This window comes from Triticum dicoccoides, chromosome 2B (assembly GCF_002162155.2).
Source record: "Triticum dicoccoides isolate Atlit2015 ecotype Zavitan chromosome 2B, WEW_v2.0, whole genome shotgun sequence".
Taxonomy (NCBI): Eukaryota; Viridiplantae; Streptophyta; class Magnoliopsida; order Poales; family Poaceae; genus Triticum; species Triticum dicoccoides.
The window spans coordinates 763,450,700-763,462,050 of record NC_041383.1 but is presented as its reverse complement, the minus strand read 5'-3'; positions in this window follow the sequence as shown (position 1 = coordinate 763,462,050).

Sequence of the window (11,351 nt, the reverse complement as noted above, 5' to 3'; positions counted from 1 at the left end):
GGGCCGGATTGTCCCAGAATTTAATTTCGGTTTTCCAAACGCTTTCTGTCGCATAGTACTTTCGTACTATGGATGTCAAGTCGGCGAAGCGTGTAATTTCACGGCGACTTATGGCGTTGAGGATTCCGATGTCCGTGCAGTTGTTACAGAAGAATGAAATTGCGTCTTTCTCACGGTAGTCCTTTATCTTGTTCATAACCAGGAGGAATCTGGCCCAGTAGTGGTGTAATGTTTCCCCGGGCTCTTGCCGTATTTGGGATAGATCCCTTATATTTGGGTGGGCGGGTGGATTTAAATCCGGAGCCTCGCCCGATATAAGATTCAGGGCCAAGAAAATTCCGAATTCGGAAGCTTGTTTTCTTGGATGTTATTCAATGAATTAGGCCTGCTGCTTGACTTTAGGTTCAGGTCTTGGGCAACATCCTCACCTCCGTGGGTGTCCGGCTTGGAGGGGTCGGGAATCCGGACACATCTGGTCCATAGGATGGGCGAAGATTCGCTGCATTGTTCTTCCACCACTTCAACGTGATGGGTGACCTGGGGAGAGTCGATCTCTGTCTGATCGGGTTTAAGCCCAATCTGGCCATAATCTGTAGCGACTCCCAGGGCGGCAATGCAATCCAAGAGCTCATTTAGGGAAGAGAGCTCCATCGGATCTAACTGCTCGGCAAGTTTCGAGCTGATGTGGAGATTGCTTTCGATGGCCCGAGAGGTCATCGTCGGCGCGGCGGCCGAACAGGCGGTCATCAAAAAACTGCCTAGCCGGAGAGTTTGGCCGACAGCCAAAGCTCCTTTAGCAACAGCGCCGTCTTTAAAGACGGGGTGCGGCATCCTTCCTGACGATGACGACATAGAGGAACTCTCAATGAAAGCATCAATGTCGGTGTCAAAACCGGCGGATCTCGGGTAGGGGGTCCCGAACTGTGCGTCTAGGCGGATGGTAACAGGAGACAAGGGACACGATGTTTTTACCCAGGTTCGGGCCCTCTCGGTAGAGGTAAAACCCTACTCCTGCTTGATTAATATTGATGATATGGGTAGTACAAGAGTTGATCTACCATGAGATCAGAGAGGCTAAACCCTAGAAGCTAGCCTATGGTATGATTGTTGTTCGTCCTACGGACTAAAACTCTCCGGTTTATATAGACACCGGAGAGGGCTAGGGTTACACAGAGTCGGTTACAATGGGAGGGGATCTTCATATCGTATCGCCAAGCTTGCCTTCCACGCCAAGGAAAGTCCCATCCGGACACGGGACGGAGTCTTCAATCTTGTATCTTCATAGTCCGGGAGTCCGGCCAAAGGTCATAGTCCGACCATCCGGACACCCCCTAATCCAGGACTCCCTCAGTAACCTTTAATCCTGCTATGGGCCATCACACGTGTCGACATATCATAGGCGTGTATCTGATCCAATGACGAGTTGACACGTGTTTCCTCTGGCCAATGAGAATTTTACACGTGGAAAATAACCATTGGTCGTTGTTGGGTTATCGGATCCAAAACCGGACCCGGTAGATAAACGGCGACCCGTTACGGTGGATGCCATGTGTTGGTTACCCTTGATGAAAGCGCTTCCATGACGCGTCATTTACCATCATGGAAGTGAACACTTTCGTTATGATAATTTTGATATTGTCATGGAACACTTGTACGACAGCACATGTGTGACTATCTTGATTATGTCATAAAATCGTCATGGATGTACATACATGATAAAAAACGTGACCTACTATGACAAACACGTGTCATCACGGAAGTGTATTTTTTTGTAGTGCAAGGAACCTGGGGCGGCAAGGTGCTGCCTCTTGCTGCTCCTCCCCCACGTCTGGAGCTCGCCTGGAGCTCCCCCATGCCTTCAGCTCGCCAGAGCAGAGGCCTGTGGAGCACTCCCTGGGGAGAGGCCTGGGGCGATCAGCAAGGAGCTGCAGGGAGGAGCTGAGGCGTGGAGCTGAGGGAAGAAGAGGCCTGGAGCTGCGGGGAGGAGCAGAGGCCTGGAGCTGCGGGGAGAAGAGGTCTGGAGCTGCATGGAGGAGCAGAGTCCTGGAGCTGGCGGCGAGCTCTGGAGGTGACAACGCGAGGAAGGAGCGGATCACGAGGGAGAGGGAGGAGCGGATCGCCAACTATTGAATTGTATAAGGATGTTGTTTAGTTCAAAATGTATAAGGGAGAGTTGACCATAAAAATGTTCTTTAGTTCAAAATGTATGTCCCTTGTGACAGATATTTCGGGACAGAGTGAGTAATATTGACATAGATACACTTTATTTATCAAGGATTTTTGTATATCATATTATCAAAGGAAAATGACCTTTGTATACACTTTTTATGGTCATGTACAGTTCAGAGCCAGTGTCATTCATCAAACACATAATTGAAATAAGGCTTGTAAAAAAATTGCCCATAGAAATGATCACTTTGGATTGGTAGTGTCAAAAGGATGCAGAACATTTGTAACATCTCTTCCCATATTCATGAGACTTTCACTCTGTTGTTGCCTTAGTCAAGTTTAATTTCATTACATATGTGTGCATGTATCAGTTTTCATATGTAAAGTGATGTATTTAAGAATTGTGAGAAATTTTGCCAAATTTGATGGGCACAAAACAGAGGCATCCGGAAGAAGGATAAATGTCACTGGTATTTTGTTGTTATTTTTGTCGTCGCATCTCAAATGGAATGGCACTCATGAAGGCAATTGAACCAAGCTATCTATTGTATGCCTAACTATGGCTTTATAGTTTTATCGCCTCCAATGCCAATGTTTTCTTCTTAGCCCTAACCCGATAATCGGTTATCCTGTTACATGTGCTAAACTTGCCTTCATATAAATGCATCATGCCGTTTGATCTTCCATCGCTTGACCATATCTTGGGACCGGCACCCTCGCGTCAAGGCGCGTTGCCGATCTAGTATAACATGCATCCACCCCCATTTACCTTAGGTTAGATGTGGTGTGGTACTACTATTCTCATATTCTAATTTTATTTATGATAAGTTCATTGCTAAAAAATTCCGCAGCAATGCACAGGGCATTATCTAGTTTAATATGTAAATTTGACGACTAATTTTATTATCATACGCATCTAAGAATCAGGAAAACAACAAGATTCTGCAACTGTATTTTTAGATAAATCTATGAGCTGCATATGGATTTCAAACCTCCAAGCAAAACAATTTTTCCAACAAAGAGTCAGATCTTGATCTTGATCTATAACCACTAAAAGTTAGATCTTGAGTTTTCATCTCGAAGAGCGCGTCCGAGCACACTCGAAACCAATATCTTCAACAAGGACACAAGGCGTAACCACCTGGTGCAACCATCAAAGGTCAGGTTTAGGGTTTACACCCCGGGGTTTGAGTTCCGGTGCTTGAAGATCACCACCAAGCCAAAGTCGTTGTGTGTTGCCAGCTTACCGCCACCTCTGTTCGGAAAGACAATGCCACATGGAGGAGCGCGCACAACATGATCACAAAAATTTGAAATCTGAAACGTTCCATGTCATGCATGGCCGGAGGCAGCTGCTCGCGTGCATATACCTAGGTTGGTTTTCATCACACGCCTAAATCCATGAACACAGAACTGTTGAAGAACTCAGAGAGCCGAACTGCGACGACCAGAGTTTGCCCGACCCGCTCCTCGAGAACCCTCCGAGTAATATGCCATGTACACTATTTGTGCCATGGGTTGAGAACATCTCCAACATGCGCCGAACGCGCGGTGCGCTAAATTCTGGTTTACGGGCGCTATTCGTCAGGCGGCGCGCGGCGCTGGCTCCAGCGGCCACGCTAAAATGCAGCGCGCGCGCATAGCTTCAGCAGGTGCGCTAAAATGCAGCGCACGTGCTCTCGCACAACATTTTTTTTAGAATAAACTTTGCATAGATAAAAAAAAGATACATAGTTCATAGCATAGATAAAAAATATACAAAGATATTTTACATAGTTTCAAAGTATAGATATATAGAACTATGGTGCAACTAGATAGAAAAAACTACGGTGCAACGAGAAAAACTACAGTGACTCCCAGCCGTCATCATCATCACCATCATCATCCTCGGTGGCGTTGTCCGAGGTATAGAGCCACGTGTCATCTCAACGTAGATCGTTGGGGGAGAAGATCGACTACCCGCCGTTCTTGATGATATCGCACTGCTATAAGGCCAGTGCCTTGCGCCGACGCCTGTCGGCACGCTCCGCGCGGCGCCTTGCCGTCCTCTCTGCCCAGAAGGTGTCTCGGCGGCGACGTCCTCCGGGTGGCGACGGCGCCACTCCGCCATGGCTCGCTCGTCCTCCTCGGCGATGAGGAGGCGGCGCTGCTGCCGAACATGGTCCGCACGGTCCTGGTCGGTGATGTGACGAGGCGGAGGGACGAGGCGCTGCGCCTGCTCGCGCGTGAAGACGTCCCGGAAGTTCATCTGAGACGGGGGCCTCTCCAAGCGCCACGTCGCGGCGTCTTACGCGCGGGCCGCCTCGTGCGCGGTCCTGAATGAGCCGAGGCCGAGCCGGACATCGCCGGACCAGATCTCGGCGGAGTACCAGCCGCTCTGGCGCTCGCGGACGCCGCGATAGCCCGAAGAACCCGGCGGCGCGGCGGCATGGTGGCGCGGTGGTGGCTGGGAAAGCGGCGAGAAAGAGTTGCAAGAAAGAGCGGCGAGGTGGCGAGGAGAAGGGTGCGTGGCAGTGTGGTTGAGCGCCTGGCGAGCGCCGGATTTTATAGGCGCGTAGAATCTACCGCGCCAGCTACCGCTTTCTCCCGCGCGTGCGCAAACGCTTCCCGCGCGCGGTATTTTGCCGCCATCGCTAGAGCGTGCGAAACCGGACCGTGCGTGCTAAAAAATGATTTTATCGCGCGGACGCGTCTTTTGGCGCGCCTCTTGGAGATGCTCTGACGTCCAAAATGTTTTGCTTTTCGGTCGTGAAGATCAACGCGTGACCTACGTGCGTCAGTGTTGGACGCAGAACCGATGTATAGCCAATACTACAAGAAGCCAAACACGTAATCTACATTGTACAATCGCATCCATTCAATCGCAAGATACGTATGACGCCCCTCGATTACTGCTACCCGAGGGCTAATTAGCATGGAACAAGACGAAGTACTGTGGCTAGCGAGGAACGGTGCGTGTCCATTTGTCATTACCCAGCCTGTACCAGATGATCGATGGTCCACCGCGCACGTACGCGTGCACTTGATTCTCTTCATACCACTATTGGCGTGTGCAAATTAAGTAGAGTAGCTAGCTAGAGTCAACTGCTCTAACTCTCATGTTGGTCCATGTATACAAAGCTGATGTTGGCGCTTATTTTGTGTGTTGTATTATTGTATGAACAGATCAAGCGTGCGAGCAGTCCCTACGCGCAATGCCCCTAAAGCTCTGATCCTAACGAAGTAGGGACTTAAAAAAATTCTTATAAGTCCCATCTAAACCAAACAGAAGGGACTTATAAGAATTTAAAGTGGGCATTTAAGACTTATGAAATAAGACTCTCAAGGAGAGTTTTATAAGGACTTATAGTTGTAATATGGTCTTATAGGGACTTATAAGTCTCAGGAACCAAACAGGTAAAGACTTTTTAGGAATTTGGGACTTATAAGTTAGGACAAAAAAAATTTTAAGACTTATAAATCAAACAGAGCCAAAGTGTGGGTTCACACGGAAAAAATGCTTATTTGCAAGCTACTAACTGTATGTCGATTCGCAAATAGTGTGGGGCAGGCACCGGCGGCATGGCATGCCAACAGTCGACACTCGGGCAACCAGGTCCAGGTGTACGGGCCACCGGGCAGGCACGCACTGCATTGTGTCAAACACACGCGTACGCCACAGTAACTGGGGCTACGCAGCATTGTTGTTACGTGTACGCACGCGCTCCACGGGAGGCCAGCCGCACGCCCGTCCTCGGAACGCAGATGGCACCCGCAGGGTTTGGGTATGGGTGGAGCCACCCCATACCCTTATCCATCTCCTCTGAGCTTACTCATCACCCTACCATACTCATCAATGAATATAATTTTTTTCCATACCCGTTACCTGACAGGGTACATGGGTACTCATGGGTAAAATTATCCATGTTTGTAAAGCATAAGTTTAAGCTACTCATAGTCATAAAAACAACATATAATTATAATCTATAAACAACAATAGATTATAACAACAACAACACACTTTTAAACAACAACACATCATAAACAACATCATATTTAATAAACAACATCATTTTCTCGTAAACAACAACACATCAAAACATCATCACACAATCGTATATTTTGAGTTCACAAATTCATGATAAAGTGTAGAGATAATTTTGAGTTCATATAGATTTTATATGGGTACATGGGTATGTGGGTGTGGGTTACATGATCCCATACCCGTACCCACTCTACCCGACGGGTTTAACATTTTCCTATTCATATACCCATAGATAATTTTTTATCCCATACCCTTACCCTAATAGGGTTTTTACCCACAGGGTACATGAGTAATGGGTACCCATTGCCATTCCTACGCACGAGCGGGCGACCTACGCTACGTACGTACGTACGCACGCACGGGCCCCCGGCCTCGGCCGGTCGTTGCGGGTACGCCTCCGTGCACAGGGAAACGAGATCGTCGACGCGATCCCGGTGAGAGCGCCGTACGTCGCGTCCCACCCGTGGGGTGGGTGCCCCCGCGCACAGTTCGCCGGACCGCGCGCCGCCACCAACCATTGGCGTGTACACGCGCACGACGATCTGCAAGCAGAAATGGCCGGCCTTTCTTGCGCGAGGGAGCCAGGAGGAACCCGACGTGCCAGCGGCCGCGCGCGTACGTGGAGCTAAGCTACGTACATAGTTTGGTTGGCACGCAAAGTTGATGTACTGTTTAGTCAATGTGATTATGTTGTCGGTATAAGTCGTGTGGCACTGCTGAGGTAGGTGCTGTCGGCTCTCGCCTCACGTGCGGCGATCCGCGTGAATTCTTGAGGAAAAAAACATTTTTCCAAAATACTCCCTTCGTCCTACTAATGCATTAGTGTCAAACCGTCCCATAATACACTAGTGTCAAAAAGGTCTTACATTACCGAATCGATACATAGTGATCACGAATTTCTTAGAATCACGCTTGTAACCCCCACTACCTCTCTTCATACAGGCGGAAACTCTCGTATTACTGATTTGCCGTTTGACCGGCCAATGAAAGTGAGCAGCCCGGCTTTTCAGCCCCAGTGACCTTCATAAACAAATGAAAGCCCTCTCAAGCTATAACAAAGAAAAAAATACAAACACAAAGCGAGGATGCAAAAATACAGAGTGCAGGCGTGCAACAACATATGCCACCAACATGCCGCCGAGGAGAAGGGCATGAGACACCGCTACAACCGATATCCAACCACTTAACGACACCAAGCGCCGCCAGCAATGCACCAGCCAAAGCGGGCGAAGGTTTTCACCTTGAGTGCCAAGGGGGAGGGGAGGACCAAGACGGAGCGAAATAAGAGTGCGACACCCGCGGGCCTCACCACCGATAGTGATGAAGCGATTCCCCTCCCCCCGACCCCAACCCACCACGCCACACGAATACAACATAAAAGCCACCCGACAGGGGACTACCGCAAAGAGCCAAGAATCCAAATCTTGATAAGGGCTAGGCTACCATCACCGTGCACCCGCTACACACATGGTTGAGGCACCGGCGACACCTGCTTCAACGGTACTCTCCAAAGAGCCAACCGTGAAGCCCGACACCCAGGCATCCGTGGCCCTGAATCCACCCTCATCCTAGGCTTGCCGTCAGGGACCCCCAAAAGAGACGAATGGGAAGGCACCTCCTTCCGCACCCTTGGACAACCACAAGGCCAAGTCCCCCCAGGCCAGTCAGATCTAGATGTCACCACCCACCCTGCTTGGTCAGTCAAGGTTGAGCTCCTAGATGGCACACAACCACAATACGGGAGGAAGGGATGAATATGCGGCCCGCCTAGCGAAAAATACATCCCCTTCAACGGTGCCCAGAACCTGGGAGGAGTCTAACCCTTCGGTTCAGCCGGCGCAGTCCTGGCTCGGGTTTAGAGAAGAGCCGCCCTCCTAATGACGTCACGTTCGGAAGGAACTCATAACATTATTTTAATGGTGCGAAACTTTTTTTTAATTACATTAACGTTTGTGTACATTGTATAACTAGTAAGGTACACGTGCATTGCACGCATGAGATTTGCCAACCAAATCATGAATAAATACCATAAAATAGCATGTAAGATTTGAGTCATATATGCATGATGTAGATGTTCGTTTAATTCTTATAGTTCTTCTCATTCAAAATCAATTAGTTTTACAAAAAAAAAATCTATTTTAAGATTCATGGAATTATGCATTGTAAAGCATAAAGTTAAAAATAAATAATGGCGATTCATTTAGAAAAAAAAAGTTCAGGAAATTATGATACGGATGATTCTAAAATAAAGGAGAAGTGCTTGTGTTTTGAGGTTTGTACGTTATGCTTAAGTTTAACCATGGAGTCTTCTAGATTGTACATCTGACAGAATCTGGTGGAATGTAGATGATATCCAACGACCAGTAGTGCTTCAATTTGCCATCTCTACATTATCAAATTGGCTTCATCCAACGACCATCTTTCAAAATTATTCGCACACTATATTGGGGTATATATAATTTGTTTTTAAATGTCATGTATAAACACGTAAAAAATTATAATGTCATGACATTTTTTTGAATGCTACCACATATTTCTAAATAACACTAAGAAATTTACTACACTATGTTAACATTTTCTAAAATCATTTTTTTAATTTTAAGAAAATTTAATTTGTGTAATATATGTAACAAAATAAGAAACAAAAAACGAACGAATGGAAAAGCAGGGGAAAATATACTAACCTTCAGGAGGCTACCTGAGCCGGCCCATTGGTGGTAACCCCTCAAGCGAAACAAGTCTGTGTCTTGCTACAAGCGAGGGAAAACCTATCTACCGCATAGTGCGGCAGATTGTCGACCTACCGCACACCCTCCAAGTTCACGTACTAATAAGGTTATCAAATGAATTGTAATCACAATTGAAATCGTTGAGAAAGAGGTATGAGTTAGTATATGTTCTAAAGTTGTAAATAGCATAAGGGGAGTGTCCCATTACAAAATTGTAAATTTTGAATTTATAATCGAATGGGCCGGACCAAATATGCCTGCGACGGCACCAGTTTTGTGAACCTTCTAGCAGGTTCCTGGTTTTGGCAACTTAGTAGAAGGTTCCTAACAAGGGTTTTTTTTCTTTTTTTTCATTGATGTTTTCATTTTTTTTTTCATTTATATTTTTCCTTTTTTTGTTTTATTTTCTCATTAATCTTTTTTTCTCGGTTTCTTTTTTCCCTTTTACAAGTTTACTTTTAATCGGTATTCCTTTTACAAGTCTAATTTTCTTTTTTTAAGATTTCGTGTTACAAAAATTGTTCAGAAAATTAAAAAATTGTTCATGCTTTTAAAAAATGTTCAATATTTCAAAAAAGGTCGCATTTTCAAAAACATTGTAAATTCAAATAATGTTAGCATTTTTAAGTAATTCTTTTGGAATTTCAAAAAAAATCTTGTCTTTTTGAAAAATTAGTGTCAGTGGAGAGGAAAATCTCGGTGGCTGACACCCTTCTGGACTATGGCTCAAAACTTATGTTTGTCAACTCGGCATTATCGTCGCTCTTAGTGTATACCATGTGCTCCATCAAGATCCCACCAAAAACAGTAGAACACCTAGACAAGCTCCTTCGCCACTGTTTTGGAACAAACAAACAGAAGATGGGCCAAAACACACGTCGCTTGCTGCTTGGGAGATGGTGTGCCGGCCAAAATCCAAGCCTTGGCATTGTTGACATCAAAGTGCAAAACCAAGCCCTGCTTCTCAAGAAACTCTTCAAGTCCTATAATCGCTTTGATGTTCCCTGGGTAAAATTGGTGTGGAACACCTACTACAACCAAGAAGTCCCTCATGCCTCTGATTCCCGAGGCTCTTTTTGGTGGCGCGATATTCTGCAACTCTCGGACATCTTCAGAGGAGTCACAAGGATCAAAGTGGGAGACGGGAGCACCACTCTATTCTGTAAAGATCTATGGAATGAACAGATCCTCTGCGACTCCCATCCCAGAGCCTTCTCCTTTGCTTTAGATGAGGATTTGACTGTCCAAAAATTGCTCCTATCGAACAGCATTGGGGAGGCCTTTCATCTGCCTCTCTCGTTACAAGCTAGAGACGAAGTGGAACCGGGCTGTGATACGAAGGATAGATGGTTTTGTGTGTGGGATGATACTGGCAGAAAAGGTTTTGCTCCTAGCGAGTTCTACAAATTCTGCTTCAAGGATATTCAAGTGGATGATGCCTTCTCCTGGATTTGGAAATCCAAATGCACGAAGAAATGGAAGGTGTTCGCGTGGCTCCTTTTGGCTGATCGGCTGAATACTAGAAACATGTTGAGGTGAAGGCAGGATGTGCTACGCGATAACGTGTACACTTGCTTGTTGTGCTCTGCTCCCCCAGAAGAAACGGTCACGCACCTGTTCTTTAAATGCCCATTTGTGGTCCAGTGTTAGAACACTATTGGAATCAACTGGCCCGATGCTGATTGTAGACTGGCCTTTCTGCATGAGGCTTCGATCGGTTACACCCCCTCACAAGGGGATTGGGGTGGATTGGAGGGGATTTTGACTTGTAGAGGGTGCAATCCCTGCCAATCCCTGCCAAACCCCTTCATTTTCTCCGTCAACCGAACAAGCGCTGAAGGGAGAGCCTCCTGAAACAGACCCATGTTTATGGAAATTTTCATCATCACTGCATGGGGGTTTGGGAAGGAAAGAAACAACAAGCATTTCAGGGATGATACAACCATCTTTTGACTCTTGGCGGGAAAGATTCAAAAATGATGTTATCCATGATGATACACAGAACTAGGGACGTCCTTCACCCTTTCATTAGGGCGTTTGTGGCCTCCACCCCCATCATATATGTAATTATCCTTGTACTCTTTTTAATGTTCTAATAGAAAGTCGGTACGAGCCTCTCCTACTGTCTTCAAGCTTCAAAAAAAAATTACGTATTCAAAAGTTGTTCGCATTTCCAAAACAAATTCTAAACATTTAAAAAAATAGTTCCTATTTTGAAACAAATACAAAAATTGTTCGCTAATGCAATTTTTTGCATTTTGTTTTTTGCTCACAAATTCGAAAATTGTTCAAATTTAAAAAATTGTTCGCAAATTCAATTTTTTTTGCAATTTTACTGTTTGTTCCCTCCAAAATTGTTCATGCTTTTAAATTTTGTTTGCGAATTCAGAAAATGTTAGGAATTTCAACAAATGTTCCATCTTTCCAAA